Source organism: Pleurodeles waltl, chromosome 4_1, assembly GCF_031143425.1.
Source record: "Pleurodeles waltl isolate 20211129_DDA chromosome 4_1, aPleWal1.hap1.20221129, whole genome shotgun sequence".
In the NCBI taxonomy this organism is placed as follows: domain Eukaryota; kingdom Metazoa; phylum Chordata; class Amphibia; order Caudata; family Salamandridae; genus Pleurodeles; species Pleurodeles waltl.
The window spans coordinates 198,357,416-198,376,237 of NC_090442.1; the positions used below are offsets into that span (position 1 = coordinate 198,357,416).

Sequence of the window (18,822 nt, forward strand, 5' to 3'; positions counted from 1 at the left end):
TCCGTGGGTCCAGTGGCTTCCTCAGGTCCCCTGAACGCTCTCATAATCCAAAGTCTGCAACTAAGAAATGTAAAATGTCAACATACAACTGAACAATAATATCCCCGAGGAATTCCATCACAAGTACCACCCCCTGCATCAATTGTAAAAAACAGCGGGTACACTGACTAGTGTCCAGAGCCCAGATACCAACTACAAGACATATGGTACCTATATGGACTGTGCATTGATGCTCTTAACTTTGGAAACTAGCTCATTAGTACCGTAAAAATATGAACTCTGATTTGAGGGAGAAAACGCTATTTACAGTGTTGGATTTTGTACAACTTGATTTTTTAACTAGGTTTTACAAATTTTCAACCATCTGGCCAGGAACTAACTTTTGGTCCTCTATTTGCACCTGCAGCCATTGAGAAAGTGGGATAAGCGGCAGTCCTAACCTAGCAGCCATTATATACTATAGCATTCTGCTCAACACCTTTGTTCAACTGATTAGTAAACAATCGTTCACTACCAGCAGACAGCCAAAGAGTTCCTAAAGTTTACAGTGAACAAACAAACCTTTCCTCCGTGCGAACATTGGTCTTAAAACAGCTAATTATCTGTATTACAGAGCGCCTTACTATGCAAGCACTGAAACTGTATTTAGGGTCATACTTCTGTAACAAAATATGTCACGAGCTTCTGCTTCTATATAGTCTTGTTTATTTTTACTGCCCTTTTAACTAAATCAAACTACAAATACAATTCCTTAAAAAGGTAGATCTCCAACTAAGTTTGAGTTTCTGTTTAGTAACTTGAGTCTCAGTGTTTCAAACTCTACACTGCTTCATTCAGTAACAACTGACTGCTTGCTTTACTGCCCTGGTAAAGAACAGACAAGGTAACCTGGTAGACCAAATAAATGTGATAGTACCAAGGGCAGGTACACTAATGGCAAGTAACAGCACTCACCACTGATACTGTCCAATAACCACCGACACCCCTATGGACTTGAGAACAGTCTGCCCAATACAATGTAAAGATAGAGTGTGAATTGATCTTTAAGTCCTACAGTTGAAGTCCTAATGTTAATTAACAAGTAGACAAACCATTTCTTCGTCCATTAAAGAAAACAAGCAATGACAACTCCAATTATGTTTGGTGAAATGAATAACATTTCTTTCTTGTTTGCTACGAGGTTGGAGGAAGGCAGGAGTGAACAGTCTTCTCAACTATTATGGAGCAATATGTGCTTTAGAGGGGGTGACAGTTCAGTAAAGTTCAGCAAAGAGAATGGTTGTTTAAACAGATTCAGATGATCATTTTATTCTGTTTAAATGGAAATGCAGAACCTGAAGATAATGAATTTTGAAAACATTTAAGAAAACATAAGGTTTTTTTCATTTAAAGATGTTTTCACTTTTTGGCACTGCACTTAATAACACAAATAATGAACTATGTGCTGCAAGGCTACTAAAGCTTGTTAATACTACTGCACAAAATGGCCATTGTTTCAACACTGCATGGGGATCCTCTCTGCAGAAATGTCGTGGCCAATGTCTTCATCACTCAAACAATGACACAACAAAGAAACCCCCACTGCAGCACTGTGTAAGATAGCAAACACTACAATAGTTTAGGGACCCTCAATGAAGTACATTAATAGTGCAGTTTATCAGACAGTCCTGCAAAATAAAAAGGAACAGTCATTTTGAATTCACGGTCACCGTCATTATGGCCTAGTCAATGCGCATCTTCAAACTATGGGATTTTCTGAACTGGATCAATTAATCTTCCTTGTATGCGGTACTCCTTTGCAATAGTTTACTTTATTTCTATTGTCTTTTATTATACTTTAATCCCACCTTTCACTCTTCCCCCTTCTTTTTACCTATCTGTATACTTAATTAGCTTGCACCATGGCCTTCTTCCTGTGTCAGGAAGGCGTTATCTATGGCACTTAACTTTGTGGTTTTCCAAATGCCTCTATGGAATTAACTGATGCCTAAATACTTTGCCAATGTTTATCCTATGTGGTACTTCATCTACAATACCCATAGTAGTGTGCTGATTTCAGCTAGAGATGAGAGGGTTGGTTGTCCTATTGCTTTGAATGGTACCTGCATAATTAGGATAGGGCAAACTTTGTGAGGAGCTATCACATTAACAAGTGAGGAAGCCAAAGGTATTGTCTGAATCTTGTGGGCGATTCCGCACAGCCACTCTGTACCCCAAAGAGATGCAGCATAGTAACTCCGGATTGTATTAGATTTCCAATTAAGTATAATAATTTTCATTAAAATCTCAGTGGATGGCAAGCAGGAACGGAAGTTCAAAATTCAAAGGCAGTGGTGAGAAAAGAAGATTTAAAAACAGGCTTTGCCTAATTGGGACTTTTGTATAGTAAAGAGACACATTTTCCTCAGGATTCACTCTCACAACAGAACAGCTACAAATGTGCGCCCTTACCCTCATACATGAACAGGTAGGGTACACACCTAGGGAAGCTTATGTCACACAGACGCTTCAGTCGCAAGACACATACAGCAGAGGCGCATACCACTTTCATACAGCAAAGCTTCTTTTACACTCAAAACCATTTTTCTATAGGCAATAATAGTGCAAATTTTCTTTGCCCACACCCACTGCACAGACAGGCAACAGTGAAAATCTCCCTCCTGCAGAGTGTAGTTTCAGTAAAGTCAGCAGCAGTCCAAAGTCCCTTTAAATAAAAAATAAATGAACAGGATGAGCGCCAGTGGTGCAAGCTTTCCCACAGGCAGTGAAATCACAATCTCACTCTTCACCTCCAACCACTTTTTTAGATACAACTCCAAATCAAATTATGTTTTACAATCCCAATTTGCTGCTATGCTAGCCTTGCACCAGAAATAACAGTCTACAAGAAAACATACTACTCTATTTTGGCTCCTACTCAATGGTTGCTAAAAACAAGTGATGGACAGAATGCTGAACAATGTCAAACATTCACCCCCAGTACAGAGATCTGGGCCTAAATCCATCTTTTTTTTTGCTACCCATGCCATTCCAGATTGGATTCAGCCATATGCAAATCAGTCTTGACCCTGTTTCCCATGGGAACAGCTCAGCCCGAACTGCCAAGCCAGGTCCTCCCTGGACTGGAAACAAGCATCCTATGACCGGTTTCAGGGTATCACCCTTCATCAGCCAGGCTAGCTTGACTCCAGTGGCATGGGGAGCAAGGGACCCACGTCTGGGCATACCCTTCCCACTTGGGGCGACAAATGCAAAAAGAATAAGTGATGGACGGAATGCTCAACAATGTCAAACATTCACCCGCCAGTACAGAGATGTGGGCCTAAATCCATAGTTGTTTTGCTACACATGCCATTCCAGTTTGGACCCAGCCATAAGCAAATCAGTCTTGATCCTGTCCCCTATGGGAACAGTCCAGCCTAAACTGCCAAGCCAGGTACTCCCTGAAATGGAAACGAGCATCCTAGGACCAGTTTCAGGGTATCACCATTCATCAGCCAGGCAAGCTTGACTCCAGTGGGATGGGGAGCAAGGGACCTACGTCTGGGGATACCCAGATCTTTGCAACTGGGAGTGAATGTTTGCATTGTTCAGCATTCCGTCCATCATCTGTTCTTTTTACTTTAGTCACCCTAAGTGCACAGGGTATGCCCAGATGTGGGTCCCGGGCTCACTATGCTACTGGATTTAAGCTAGCCTGGCTGATAAAGGGTGATACCCTGAAACCGGTCCCAGGATGCTTGTTTCTGGTCCACGGAGGACCTGGCTTGGCAGCTCGGGCTGGACTTTTCCCATGTGGAACAGGGTCAACACTGATTTGCATATTGCTGGATCCAAACTGGGGTGGCATGGTGGGCAAAAAAAACAAGGGATTAAACCCAGATCTTTGCAATTGGGGGTGAATGTTTGCATTAATCAGCATTCTGGCCATCGTATGTTCTTTTTGCTTTTGTCGCCCTAAGTGCACTGGGTATGCCCAGACGTGGGTCCCGGGCTCACAGAATTTAAGCTAACCTGGCTGATGAAGGGTGATACCCTGAAACCAGTCCCAGGATGCTTGTTTCCAGTACAAGGAGGATCTGGCTTGGCAGTTCGGGCTGGACTGTTCCCATAGGGAACAGGGTCAAGACTGATTTGCATATTGCTGGGTCCAAACTGGGGTGTCATGGTGGGCAAAAAAAACGATGGATTAAACCCAGATCTTTGCGACTGGGGGTGGATGTTTGCATTGTTCAGCATTCCGTCCATTATCTGTTCTTTTTCCTACTCAATGTTTACCTGCTGCACCACCCTGAACTGCCAATATTGAATAATCATTGGGAGGAAAAACTTACTACAGCAAATAATGTAAAATCAATCAATCAATCAATCATAGTATTTATAAAGCGCGCTATGTACCCGTCAGGTGCTAAGCAAAGAGTGCTTTACATCATAAAAGATTCAATACGAACATATTACAGATATATATTTTGTGGCAAACCATGTGAATCTTTATTATGAGAATCATTACAAAAATAGACACAGTTTACAAAAAAAAATGAAAACCTAGCACATTTTCTGACAGTTTTGAAGAATGCTATATTTTCCTCATACTTAAAAGAATAGCGATTTACTGGAAACGGCTCACATGTGGATGGGCATTAACGGTGTGGATAATATCTGGAGTAAGGAATTAGCATATTCACTATGAACAGACATTTTAGCTGTTTAGTGTCGAAGATCTATTGTCTATAGATCAATATTCAGAATTTGGTTGAGGGGGGGTCACCCCTTCCTCGTGATCAGATGACTTTTGTGTCCCAGTTATCTGATCCTTATTTGGTGTCTTTCCTCCCTATTACTCTTCTTACCTCACCCCAGCAACATATATTTTCCATGTTTCCAATTGTATCACTTGTGTTCTTCCATTTGTGACATGTGGGGATACTAATTTTACCTACACAATTCCAGGGATGTGTATCCCCTTCCCTGCACTCTTTCCCTCAACCCCATTCCTGCTATATTTTTATTATACAGAGCCAGGCGTTTGAGAGTAGGGAAATGCAGGATGCTAATATTTCCAAAATCATCTGTACCACTCCAGTAGTCCTATTGCTCTGCTGAACAAGCGGGCCTTCTAAAAGTACAGAAAAAAAACCTTCAATGGAACGTTCGTCCTGCTTATATTTCTATAGGACCCACAAGAAAAGATACTCTTCTTGCTGGAGTTGAATCCCATTTGTTCCAAGTGACTGCAGACCCAGCTTAAAAAGTAAAGGCACTGTGTTCTGGGAAGCCTTCAGTTTTATCAGTTCCAAGTATGGACACACAGATAAAGCTTTCTTCCGAGGTGCAGTCACTGCCTAGTTTGTGACAGTGTTTGCCTGTGCCCAGCCAAGGAGATACTTATAAGAACCCGGACTTGTTTAAAGTAGTGATTATGTTGCATCTTGAATCAAGACCCTCGTTCGTTCAATGAGTTTTAAAATGTGCTCTCTTTCACAAGAGACACTGTTGTTCTACATTTCCTCTTATGCAGATAATAAATCATATCAGTGAGAGAATTGTTCCCTTGGTAGATATGGAGCTGTCAGGAGGTGAGGGCTGATTAGGCAAGGCGGTGCAGATAAGATAGCATCTGGTGCCATCACCACCAATGAAGCTCTGCTTATTCTCCTTTCACTCGGGAGGGGGAAGAAACAAAACTGCAGCAATTACATTTTGAATATGGCTACTGTTTAATAAAAACAGTAACAGACTTGTATGCAAGAGGTAAACTGTAGCGTTGAAAATTTGCTATAAAGAATCCACGAAGTCACACGTACAGTGACCCCAATCAAACAATCAGCCAGCTCTGACAAACTGCAAGTGAAAAAGCTCGGTATTCAATGTTAGGGGTGAGATATACATTTAAAGATTACAGTTTACATAAGTTACAAAACTAGTAGCACTTTCTGTAACAATGTACTGCAAATGAAACAATACTTTCACAGCACCTTTTGCAATTCACCCTGCTATCACTTTGCGAAATCATTCCCCAAGTAAGACTGTGGCATTCATATCACCCAAAGACCAGGTCATGCTGTTTGGAGTAAAGAACAACAGGTCTGTATGTTTATTTTATACACTGGTGGAGCAGACCCTTATGCAACATAAACCCTATGAATGCCAGTGTACCGTGTATAGATCGGTCAAAGAGGATTTTCTGCCGATGATCATATTGTGCTGCTCTCTGTACACTTAATAAAGTAGTAAGACTGGAGTGGACAGAGACACTACATTTGGTCACAGCATTGAGGAAACAGAAACCTAGAAAGGCTTGTTTAAATACTTGGATGGATGATTCCTAGTACAATACTGGTTTTACAGAAATACACCTAAAGGTAACACTATTGTTTACTGAATAGGTGGATAACTTTGTCTATGGTGAGATTTAGAATTATAAGATGTTTGTTCGCTTAAAAATTCACAGAAAATTTAAATTTCTTCAATTTGGTTAACTTCCTATTTTTTAAGTTACAGGAGTTTGGACTGATATAACCACAGGACAACAAAATACGTATGTTGTGTGGTTGTGTCTGAGAAATTGCCAGCCACGTGTGTTTTTTCCACTGAACTGTAGACTTTTTTTTTCTTTTAAAGAGATTTTCATCTCATACCAATACTGCACCAATAAAGAGAACTACACGTTAATGAACACCAGCATTGTCCTTTTACCTGAGTCAATATTTATTCAAAATAATTATATATAGAGATATATATTAGCTCAAAATATATATTTTTGTCATTTAGATGTTTTTTGATGTGTTTATGGGGCTTATTTAAAACTGAAACAAACAATACATAAGTGACAAAAAATGGAGCAGAGATAAAAGAGTACAAACTTTAACACCAACCAAATCAAGCTTATATGTCCCAAAAAGATTTGGGCCCACAATGATCCTTTTGGTCTTCGAATTCAGAGTAAACTCCTTTTTTCTATTCCTATAAAAAATCCATTTTGTGTTGTCAACACCACAGCATCTGTACATGTTTAGCGTTTAAATATGTTTAGCAAAATTGATGACAGCATGGCTACCATCACTTTATGGACCAAAACATTAGGTGTGGAGAGATGGGACACGAGCTTGTTTTGGAAGGATAATGTCAAATGAAAGCTTGCTCAGAAAAGCAACAATGGACCAAACAGAAAGTTACCAAATCCATCAAGCATGAATGTCTCGCCAGGTTGAATACGTGAACCAGAGCAGTGTTTAAGAAGTGTCTGTGGCTGCACAAGATACACATGTTTATAAACAAAAAACAAACGCTGGCATACCAGCTTTGTCAACTTCCTGTGCTGTTAGCACAGTAAGAAGTATATTATGTCGTTTTTACTGTAACAAAACTGTAATTTTAATACTTCAAAGATGCATGTACGTCGTTATATTCCCGGTCTGTTCATCATGCGTTAAAAGAAGAAACAATCTAACGTAACATGATCCCAGAAACAGTAGCAATGTGTGATTTTTACAGCAGAATAAGACAGATATAATACATTATTGTTCTTCTATTAGAACTGTCCCGCTGTTCACAGAATAATAATTATGGCATTAGATTATGCGCCAATATTTAGCATTACGATAACTAGTATATTGTATTTGCAGTCAAGACCGGCACTATCGCAGTGGTTTAGTGATAAGATAATCATGAGCTTCGTATCCCAATCACAAATTAAACTGGGTTAGCAAAAACAATAATCTCTCTGCGTTCCACATGAAGATTTTCCTCATTTCTTTCTATCTAAAAGAATGATGTTTGAAAGAACATCATTCGTATGCGTACTTCACACAATTCATGAAAGCCATCTACTATCAAATTTAACCAATGCCACAAACACTCACAAAGGCACTGCCCTCTTAAACCAAAAGGTGTTATTAGTAAACGTGGTGGTTCTCACTGAACCTACCCGAGAAGAAGGAATTTCAAGCATGCATGTTACTTTAATATCTTTTTTAAGTGAGTTATTTTGCCATCATAGAAAAATCTAAAAGGTTAACTCCTAATTATAAAAATAGTATAAAATATGTTTATGATAGAAATCTAAAGAAATGGCATGCATAATCAATTTGAATGTGAAGGTTGTATTTTAAATACTACTTGTTCTTCACAAAATCCATCCTGGTGCTCGAGTAACAGTTTTTGTTTCACCTAAACAGAATATGCACGCAACACAGTTGTTGTTCAAATGATATCTTTGTTGACTCTAACTGGAGGCAGGAATAATTTAAAGTTTAATGTTCTGTTTGTAACAGTCCTGGTGAGGCACGTCTGGGGAAGCAACCACATTAGACCAACTCCAAATGTAAATGCAATAAACACAACAAAGCGGGGCGCTGATGTACATTAAAGAGGGGATGGATAATCCATACAATCTTGCATTACAAAAACACTTTACACATCAGAGAATCTGATTTGAAAATATGTGATTCGCAACATGTTCGCGTGCTGCCCACAGCAGACACCAGCTATAACTCTTCTCTGACTTTATATCTGAGCGCTGGTACAAAAAACACAAGAATTCGAAAACCGCACAAAGCCATAATACCGGGTGTGGAAGCATGTACCGTTCGACGCCCTGCTCTTTCGTCTGTACCACTGATTCAGCCTCCTCATAGAAATGATCTCAGTCCCACCCCCAACACAACAGCATGAGCAGCAGATAGGAGCCTGAGAAATGCCTCCCCAGAGGACAACATCTGCAACCAGCAAGGAAGGTAAGCAGCCAGAAGAAAGGCAGCCCTGTATCTCTTTCGAAGATCTCTACACGGGAACAAGTGTCCTCATGTTACAGAAGGGAAGAGCCTCTTCACGACAGCCAAGCACGGGGCCTGGGAAGAGGATGGACGGGAGGGCCAGTGGATGCCTGGCATTCTTCGCCTCCGGAGCAGCAGTAGCTGGAAATTTGTGCAGATGTGACTACTCGCGCTGCTTATTCATTGTGGGTGGGGCCGGAATATCTAACTAACATGCACATTATGAAAACGGTGTGAAATGTGTGGATGTAGCCAATGAACAAGGAAGGACCCTTGCGATACACCTGCGATCAAGGATAATTTTAGGATCAGGCGTTGTACTAAAGCTTCTCCAATGCGAGCAGTGGCGGCGATTAAATGGATTACCATTCCAAGTAAAAAGTAAACGAATACGAAAGACTTTAAACAAATTTGAGGACATAAGAATACGTTGCGTGTGGGGGTGGGAGCATTTTCCAACGTCTGGGTTAAGCTATTGGCAACTGACAGGCCGTGAAAACACTTGCAGAAATGCTACTGTGCATGGAATTTTAGTGACATGTATGATCATCTCTTTCAAATGTCAGGCATATAGCGAGTATGATAGACAATGAAAAGGCTGACAGTGTCACGCATATAAAGATGCATTCCAGAATATAGAATTAAAAAAGAAAATATTCCAAGCGAATTGTGTGTTATGGAAACAAGTCAACATTAACAACAAACATAGCTTGACCACGTTTATTTTCAGAAGGAAAGAGCGTCAAAGTATTCGTTATAGTACACCTGAAAGCAAAGCGGGTTATATCTGATTAATGGGCACACTGGGGCCGATAATGACAAACTGTTATTCGGCATTTATTTGGAGAGTTCCCAGATGGCATCACTGGGCTGTATCGGGGGTGTTGCTAAAGATAAGGTCACCCATCATGGTTTAAATGACAACATATGGTGCAGGGCTCATCACCCGGTATTCACTTATCTTTTGCTTTGGTTTCTTTCTTGGAGCATTTCAATTATTCTGAACACACTGCTCCCCAATGATTTCCCCACCTCTTCAAGCTCCGATACAAGAATGCTACAGACAGACATGGCATCCTATTTCTCTCTTGGGAGAGTGTCCTACCTAGGGTACCCTCTCTGTCTCCGTGGTGTCTGTCTGCCACGGGCTGGTGGTACGTTTGCTACCCCTTTATTACCTGTCAGTGCCTCCTGCCTCTCCGGAGGACCCCAAGCTCTGCGCTCGTGCTGTCACCAGGCCCTGCTCTGCTCCTCGGGGTCACAAGCTCACACTCCACTCCAGTTACGAGAGCCCCAGTCGGATGGTGTCCTGAACCGTCAAATACCCGTGCCCTCCTCCAGCCTCCTCTCCTCTGCCGACATAGAATACCCCATGCGCGCACCCGCCGAGCTTGCCTTCAGTCTCGCGCCAGCTCAGTTCCCCAGCCCGGAGCCCGATCCCTCCCTCTTACTACTGCCCTAGCCCAAGCCCATAGAATGTTCACACTCGGCCTCTTGCGTCAACGTCAGCCGCGCGCCGCCACCCCAAACCTCGCCTCAGCGTGCGCAACCCCGAGAGAACAGTTTCTCAGCACTAGAAACAAAAATAGGACGTCCAACTTGAAGACACTAAGGAAGGACTATGATGTAATAAAAAAGAACGCTCATAAAGTCATCAACTCGAGATGAGACAGATCGCAGTAGAAAAAAAAATCAACTTACAACCTAAGGGAACTTTCAGGTATCGAAATAAGTGACCGTCTTTAGTTATAAAGAGCGACATTGAGTTTAAAAATACAAATATATATTATTTATAAATAACATGTATAAAATATATTAATGTTGGAATGTTACTGCGTTTAAACATTGCAAAACCCGACTTCGAAACTGAAGAGTTAGTGCTTGTAGTGTTCTGGTTATGGCTGCTATGTTTTTTGGGTTATGCCATTTGTATTTGTCACATAGTATAGACTGTTAAGTTTGCATACAATGCAAACGTTTTACAGGAAAGTGAGAGATTAAAAAAAAAAAATCGAGGGAATGGCATTTCCCCTTTTATTTCTCTTGAAGAAGAGACAATTTCAGGCTAGGGACAGCAAAAGTCAATTTTAGCTTAATCGGTTTAGTTGACATGTATGTGTTTGGAATGCTGTAAACGTGTTCTGTGCGAGACAGTTAATGAGGAGCAGCCTAGAAGAGTTGTATTTAAGTCAAGTTCATACTTTATTTCGGTCCATGTACCATAAAAGTACACAACAAAAATATTCTAAAAAGAAAGAACCATAAAAAACATAACAGCCACCAAAAGTTACAATTACGGCAATTCCATTAAGATAAGGTTAGGTTAAAAAATCATAATGCAGCTATTACCAATATATCTTTCTACTGAGACAAAAACCAGAACGACTAAAATCTAGAAATCGGCGAAGATTCGTTCCGTTAAGCCATCCGGATGGTCAGAGCTAATTACAAGGTCCAAAGTATCTTGATGTAAAGGCTAACATAAAAAAATGTAAGGTGCCTGATGTGATTTAAAAACTAAAGATTGTTTCTTGTTTCAATCATGTTGGAAGCTGGCCCTTTATGTGGTATGTGAATTCTGTGTAAAGGCTCCACGGGTTCCCCAGTGAGTGGACAGGGCTTGCTATGCAAACCCAAAGTGCTCTACTTAAGGGTAGTGTTGTAAACTTTTTTGTTTAGTTAATTAAAACCATTACAATTGATAAAATAAACAGTGGATACAATTTTCTGAAGGGAAAACATTGTATAAAAACATGTGCAATTTAAAAAGTTTGTCATCAGTCAATACATTACAAGTTATTATTGCTGTCTCTGAGAGGGTCTTAGTAAGTTGCTGGACAGATGGAACTTTAGGGCAATAGTTTAAAATACCTGTGCAAAAACGCACAATTTGAGTTTGTGTGACTGATTCAGTACTTTCCAAAAGACTCCTGCTGCCACTAAAGCAATACTAACCCACTTTCTTGTTCATCGAATCCTGACCCTCTGTGCTGTCCACCACAGTAGTCAGAGAAGAGCTGCCTGAGTTCGTTGACAAATTTTGCACATCTTGCGAGGTCCCATGCAGCAGATTGTGAAAATCAGACTGAAGCTTCCAGGCATGATTGCACCCCCAAGGCCAAGGCTACTGGTTTAATTACCTGTCTCCTCTGATGTTCTAAGGTCGGGCAGTAACAAAAAAGATGAAGCCATGATTTGTTGTGAAAAGAGCAAAGCCTAAAAGCCCTTTTGTCTCAAGCTCATACTCCACTCCAGCTACGAAGAAGGGTTAAAATCTTTAATTGGCAAAGCTAGCAGGCGGATTTAGAAAATCTGCCGACTGGTTTCCGCGTTTATAGCCTCCAGTAACTATGGCTGTGGAGCCTTGACCAGGTGAGATGCGTTTAAAGCCTGTCAGTCCATAGGTCTCGTCTCTTAAAATTACCTTTAGTTGTCTGTTAATCTTTTTTTCCAAGTAGAATATGGAACGCTTCTTACCAGGTGGATAGTCTCCAATCTCAAATGTCTTCAATGCCTTATTTACTTGTGAGTGCAGAGGGTTGCCTGGGGTTTTGAAGATACATTTTAAGTGGCATTTTAATGATTGTCTCTGCCATCCTGACTCTGATATAGTACTTCAGCATCGTTGCTTGGCAGTCTAGTGTCTCGGATACTAAGCCCAGCTCCAGCCTCAGCCGGGAATGTCGGATGTAGCGTGGTTGTTGTAGGATTTTCTTGTATGCCCTGCAATGGGCTTGTTCCATAACTGTTTCTAGGGTTCCTGGATATGCAAACTGGCCATATTGCAATGCTATGAGGCAAGTTGCCTTTATTACCCTTACTAATGAGGCTGCAGATCTATTTCTTAGTTGTCTATTCAGTTGGGCAATACCATATGTGATTACAGTGCCCTTGTTTTTGATTTCACTTATCTGTGCCCCTGCCGTGCTATCTTCACTGAACCACACGCCAAGGTAGTTGTACTTCCTGGCTGTGCTGATACACGGTGACCGCAAACAATGGTCCCCCCGGGGGACGTATAATCCTAAACTTCCACCGCAGTGGTTGTACCATTAAAACCCCCTGACTCAATAGGATTCATTTAGTCTTGTATCCATTTTATTAGGAAAAATATACTTAAATTGAACAATGAAAGCAAAATATTATATTGAGTGCTCCTAAAAAGTGACAGCACAGTGCAATTGAGTAAGGTATCAAAGTGCATCAGTGCTATTTACAAGGCAATAAAAACAAATGTGGCTAAAATTTGTGCAATCTCCTTTTGGACACTCCTAATGTAGGTGTATAGAGTTTACTGACACTTTCCAAAATCCAGTCCACATTTAAATTTTATGTCAACTTTTTGACCCAAACTCTGAAATTCATTCAAAAGGGTCATCATCAAACAAAGTATAATTAAAGGAAGCAACTAGCATGGAAAAAAATATGTATCAGTTCTCCAGAAGTATCAATCCTTAATTATATGACAAAAGTAATCTAGTAATACATTGTATGTTTATCATGTATGTGTCCCATTCTAAATGGAGTTTATGTCCAAACAACTGCCCCCCTTATCTACAAATAAGGTAGTGCATCTTTCTTGGGTTAATACAATTATACCTAATGTGCCCTTAAAAAAATAAGGGGGGGGCATTAGCAACAGAAAATGTCCCCAATATTATCACTAATCCCTTCACATATCTATAAAAAAATAGAACCTTTTCCACAGGGAGGTACTCACCCCCTCTGTAATTTCATTAACGTGTAGCCATTAGTCAATGCCTTGTATTGTAAGGATCAGTTCAAGCATGAATCTCTAATTTGGTATGTTAACAATGACTTCCCTTTGTGGTGCAGGACATATTTGAATAAATTAACTCTGCCAAAAAACAATGGGGTAATTTCTTGTGGCAAGAATCTTAAATATCGCCCTATTTGGATAAAACAGGACCCCCTCATTATGTTTCAGAAAGAGCCATTACCAGCTACGGAAACATTGAATAGTTACCTCTTATCCACAGATGGCCATTGGTTAATGCAGAATCTCTGTAAAAAAACAATGGGGTAATTGCTTGTGGCAAGAATCTTAGCTACCGCCCCAATTCAATAAAACAGGACCCCCTCATTATGTTTCAGAAAGAGCCATTACCAACTACGGAAACATTGTATAGTTACCCCTTATCCACAGGTGGCCATTGGTTAATCTCTGTCAAAAACAATGGGGTAATTGCTTGTGGCAAGAATCTTACTGTAGATACCATCCCAATTGGATAAAACAGGACGCCCTCATTATGCCTCAAAAAGAGCCATTGCCAACTACCCCCACTGTCTATGGCTTTTTGCATGACCAATCGCACCTCTCTCAGGTTGTGTTTGCAGACAATGGTTACTGCCCGTGAGCCCTCTGGATTTGAAGCCAAACGTTGATTGACCACACTTGAGCCCTTTAACACACTTGTAGGGGTTTTCCTGGGGCTTGAGGTTAAAAGGATGTATGGGTATTTTACTGGCAGATGTATATGTAGATCAATGCCCCACTCCACAAAGGTTGCTCTTTCTGCTCATACTACATCTCTCTGTGCTCTTCTCTTCCAGACTGATTTAGTAACCTCTCCAGTTTAAATTTACGAGAGGCGGCTCAAATCTTACCCAATCCATATCCTCTGAGGTTACGTGCCTTAGTGCTGGAACATGGCTGAAAAGCCCCAGTAGGTTCCCTCTATCTGGGGTGTCCATTGGGCCTTTAGGTGTATATCGTGGGATGAAGAATAGTTCCAGGTGGGCCTGCCCGACTAATTCGCTTGGTGATCACCTGGAGGTCTGCTGGGCCACCAACTGAGCGGTGAGGAAGCCTCTGCTGAGTGGTCCAACCTGTGTTGGGGCATCAGACCAAGTGGGTCCACTGTGCTCTGGCCTCCGTGTTGGTCCATTAGGCACCTCCCTACTGCTGGTGTTGAGATGCTGCCCTTGATTCTCAGTAGGCTGTACTGCTCTTGCTCTACGTGAACTTGAATGCTCAGTAGTGCATCTGTCACTTTGAGGGTCTGCTGCTGATGTTGACAACTTCACTTCTGAGAAATTCCAGTCAGATTGTTTTCCTTGGTCCAGAAGTATTCTCTGAAATCCAAGGCACCCCACTGTACTGGTTACATCCCCGGTAACTGTGGCAGATAGGGTTGCTTGACCTGCTGCTGTCCTACTTAGGGAAGCTGAAGATGATATAAAATTAGTCTTGAGACTAGATTTTTAGCATCAGCAGGGCAGGAAAATCGAAAATAGCTTGACTGGGTTGGTGCCTTCCTGCTTTTCTGGAGAATCAGACACTTTATGCTTTATTGCGGTTCTGCTTAAATGCTGCTGCTTCTTGGACTGCTTTTTAGCCTCTTTTTTTGCCCTTCTTGATAGGCTAGGTATTTGGACGTGAGAGGCCTTGGAAGGCATGTTGCCAGGTTCTGCCTCTGTTCCATCTATTTCTGGTGATACTTGAGATGGTGACTGAGGCCTTCTCCCCGTGGGGGCGCCTTCCTTTCTCTCAGTGTTATAACAGGCTGGTTGCTGTCGCCCTGTGTAGCTTGGGGCTGTATTTGCCTGGCCGAAGTTGCTTAGAGCGGGGCATCTGCTGAGTGATCGGTACCTAATAGGGTTGGGCTATGAGTCTCAGGGAAAGGATGGGGCAAACTGTCTGCTACATAGTCTGCAGCTATGATGATTGTGCTGTGGGCCACAATGGAGAGCGCAATAGCTGTTGCTGCCAAAGTCTCAGATCTCGCTGTAGATGCCTTGACTGCTCCAACTAAAGCTCCCAACATCTCAGGTAAGGAGCTTATCCCCCACCCCCCATGTGTGGATTGCAGAGCTGAGCTATCTCCCAGCCCATTCCTTTTCATTTAATTATTTCTGTTTCAGCATTGTTCTGCTGGATAGCCATTCTAGATGGTTCTATATAGTTATGTATGATTAGCCCGGTTACTTGTCTGCGCCACCACGCCTCCTGATTATATTTATTTTTCTGTACAGTGGAGGGGCACAAGCACACATTTGGTACCTTGAATCACTGCAAGAGAGTTTAATGCAGCTGTTTGCCTGGGTGTCTTCTTGTCTGCACCTCTGTTTAGTCGGGTTGCTTGTCTGATCATTGCTTGTCTATGTTGCCTCTCCTCCCAGTTAATGCCCTGCTGTGGAAGGGCCGTGGAGGGGCACGTGATTGGGAGCCTTTTCAACACCGTCCAAGTGCGGGTCCATTGCTTGGCGGTCTTATTTTGGACCTGATGGCAGATGGCTGAGCTGGCTACTGCTGTTGCTACTGCTTGCTGGGATTAAGGACTGCTGAGATGTCGGGGTGAGTGGGTGGGAGAGCACAGGTGCGCGGTCGCCAACACTGGGACTTGCACAGTCCACTTTCACCAACCACTATCCTCAGCTCCTGGGGAGGCTGGGACGATGGATGGAAAACAGAAGGCAAAGCTAGGATAATTGGGCGGTAAAAACGAGCTCACGGACAGAGCGTGCTCACTCACCAGTGTGGGTCACTGTGTGTCGCTGGAGCTAAAGCGGTCGCTGGGGAGCAGAGGCGGACCAGCACGCCCCACCTCGACTTCGCTTGACGAGGCCGCCCTAAACCCCGGCAGCCCGGCAGCCCGTAGCCTGTGGTCTCCACTACTCCTTTCCTGCACCTCTCCCATGGCTCTGTCCTACACAGCCACAGTTTGCGTCCTGCGTACACTCTCCCAAAGTCAGTTTAGCGTTCTACAGTATTTCAAGTTAGACCAAGCACTATCCTCCTCAGCAGCTGTCAGCATTCCACTGCTCTTTTAATTCTCAGAACTGACTGTCGGCCATAATACGCCCGTGCAGGCGCTAAATATCTGGGCACAAAGTGGCTGCTAAGAAGGAAGGTTCTTTCCCTCCAGAAGAGATAGAACTGCCCTTTTTTTGTTGATTTCTTGGTCTTGCTCCATATTATGGTGCATTTCTTATTACTAAGGGGATTTTTGTCCAGCCACTGCATTTGGATCTCGATCCGCACTTCTAAACTGTATTTTTTACTTGCTGCTGTGCTCACAACTGTATGGTCCCTGCTCAATCATGCGTCTGTTTAACTTTACCTGTTCTGACATGAGTTTTTAAACTAGGTATGAATAGTTTTCTAATGTGAATCTGATGGTTTTATCTATTTATTATGTATTTTGTGTGTTTTGTGTATATTTGATGGTGAGGTGAATGGCCACCCCTTATCATTTTTTATTGATACTGGTCCTACCCACTCTGCTGTTCATTTCATGAGATGAAGATTTAGTATTTAAGATAGAAATTACAAGAATAAAGACTTAATTTGTTTCCAGTTCTTACAAAAGATGACCTGTCTCCTGATTTAAGCCATAGAGTGAAAGAAAAGGTATGGGATTTCATAGGGAAAGAAATAGGACTAACAAAAAGTGCTAACCCAGTCAGAATGCAAGTCAAACCATATGTAGTTTGCCCCATAGTTCAACAATACAGAGTAGGGAATGAAGCCCATCATAGAAAACATGTTAGAGCAGGGAATTCTACGGGAGGTGCTTTGTAGTCCGTGTAACTCTCCTTTGATGGGCATTAGAAACCTGAGTGATAATTGGAGCATAGTGCTGGACCTTAAGAAAATTAATCAAGTTGTGGTCCCATGCTGTTCGGTGGTACCAAATCCTGCTTTAATATTTTTCCGAATTCATTTGATATACAGTCATTGGCTTGTGCCAAGCATTTTTTTCCATTCCTCTAAATTACGTTAGCCAATATCTTTTTGCATTGTGGTTCAAAATAAAGTTCTTCTTTGATGTTGAATCCCACAAGGGAATATACCCTCAATCTTTAGTAAGATCCCAAAGATGGACTTGGTAAGTTTGCAGCTACTGCTTAGTGCTAAGGCAGTGTAGTGATGACTTACTGGTGGCATCAAAGACAAAAGAAGATTACCATTTAGATACAATTGCACTCCTGAACCATCTTGCTGCAAATATGCAGTATTATAAAAAAATAAGTGATTTAGCTTGGTCACCACACTGAGAAAGAAGCAAGGAAAGTGTCTAAAGAAACCAACATTTCTACTATGGCGGCTGGCAGCGAGAATGCCACAAGGAGCGCTGAGTAGATCCTGTGAGCTACACCTGCCGCTTTTCGGAAAAAATTAAGCTCTTCCCTTAACAATGTGAGGCAGTCACCATGGACTGACCTTCTCAGTGGCAGTGGACTTGCTGCTGGCGCTTGTTTCTCCTTTGCGCTCCCCTGCTTGGGATCTGTGGCATTGCACCGCTGAACAGACTCGCTCTGTGTGGTTGGTACAGTCTGCTGCTTTGGGCAGTGGGTGAGTAGGCAGAGGGCTGGAGGCTGATCTGGAGCACGTTAAGGAGAGAGGGGGCGGATATCTACTTATTACTTACTTTGAGCCAGTTTCCACACCCGGTCGGCATTCAACGGCTGTCTTCACCTCGCAAGTGTATATTTTGTGGAGCTGCTTTGGAGCGGAGCTGCAAGGCTGGCTTTGCGATTGAGTTTTGGAAGGACTGTATTGTGGTTACTTCTTGTGTCTGTTAGAAGGTGCAGAGGGGATAAAGAAGTCTGATGAGACCTTATCTACTCTTCAGCTGCTGACTAGCTAAAACTTGAGGCTGGTCAAGCTCAACGACTTCCATCAAACATACATATCGACTACATTTGCCTGTGCCTGCATCTGAAAGGTACTTGATGAACATATTACATATTTCTTCCCCCTGCCTTGTACTGCTAATTGTTTTGCCTATTTGCTAAGCTGTCTACCAGCACCCCACCAACAAAAGAGGCTAGAAAATACTTACTGCCACTGGTGAGCAGCCTAGATAGGTGAACTTAATGGCTGGCATTAAATCTAGGGGTAATAAGCAAAGATATCCTGTGATGTTTAAAACAAAGACACACAAACATTTAAAAACTGAATAATGATAGAGGAAGAGTTGTCACAAAAAAAAAACAAGGTCAACCCAGTGGGGTTGGTGGCAGCATCAGTAACTTTGCATGGGGCAACAGCTGCCAGCCCTGCAGGCCTGGTATTTCTTTT

The 18,822-nt window shown here is 42.1% G+C and overlaps 1 protein-coding gene across 8 annotated transcripts in view; it reads right to left on the minus strand.

Moving 5' to 3' along the window:
* ERC1 (ELKS/RAB6-interacting/CAST family member 1) overlaps positions 1-10,281 on the minus strand; it is a 1,341,708-nt gene extending 1,331,427 nt beyond the window's left edge. For 5 of the 8 annotated variants that reach the window (XM_069228110.1, XM_069228107.1, XM_069228106.1 and 2 more), the window contains exon 1: positions 9,953-10,258. The gene's annotated coding sequence lies outside the window, so the exon portion shown is untranslated. Of the gene's footprint in view, positions 1-9,952 lie in introns of all 8 variants that reach the window. The other 3 variants (XR_011202236.1, XM_069228108.1, XM_069228104.1) reach the window with 1 other exon arrangement.
* Positions 10,282-18,822: the final 8,541 nt, after the last annotated feature.